Source organism: Egretta garzetta, unplaced genomic scaffold, assembly GCF_000687185.1.
Source record: "Egretta garzetta isolate BGI_Z169 unplaced genomic scaffold, ASM68718v1 scaffold1030, whole genome shotgun sequence".
NCBI classification, from domain to species: Eukaryota; Metazoa; Chordata; class Aves; order Pelecaniformes; family Ardeidae; genus Egretta; species Egretta garzetta.
This window is the reverse complement of record NW_009258308.1, coordinates 350,808-351,605: the sequence shown is the minus strand read 5'-3', so window position 1 is coordinate 351,605 and position 798 is coordinate 350,808.

Below are 798 nucleotides of genomic sequence, written 5' to 3'. Positions count from 1 at the left end.
GGTTTGGGGGTGGGATGGCAGGGGTAGGGGAACGGTTGGGCTGGGGGAGCTTAAAAGGGCTTTGCCAACCTAAATGATACTATGATTCTATTCTATGATGTTCTGATGTGCTGCTTGGGTATCCCAAACCCCCTCCCCCCATCTTTGTCAGCCCCCATTGCATCCTCCTCTCCCTTCTGTCCCTCTTTTCACCTCCCCCAGGAATCTGTGCCGCTCACAACCTTGGCATTTCATACCTCCCTTCACACCCAGCGTCCCCTGGGCAGCCATCCCGCTGCCTGTCTTCCCGAGGTCTCACATCCCTCTGCAGCGCCTGCTGTCACTATGGCAACTTCTGTGGGATGAGGATGCTCTGCGGGATGAGGATGCGCTGTGGAATGAGGATTCGCTGTGGAATGAGGATTCGCTGCGGGATGTGGTGACCGCCATGGCCTTTTGCTCAGGAAGAGGCAATTCAATTAGAACCACAGTGGCCTGAGAACGGGAGATGGGGGTTACGATTTTCTTCCTAATGGCAATGTAATTGCTGCTGAAGTCTGTCTGGAATTGCTTCTGGACGATGGGCTCATCCCTCGGGGTAGCGCTGTTTCCATGATCCTTTCAGAGGGAGTAGATAATGCACTCAGCAGTGTGAAGGCTGCCTCAGAGGCTGAAGGAATCATAGAATCACTTTGGTTGGAAAAGCCCTTTGAGATCATCGAGTCCAACCCTTAACCTTACCCTGCCATCCCACCCCCAAACCTGTCCCTCCAGCACCTCATCTCTCCTTCTTTTAAATCCCTCCAGGGATGGGGACTC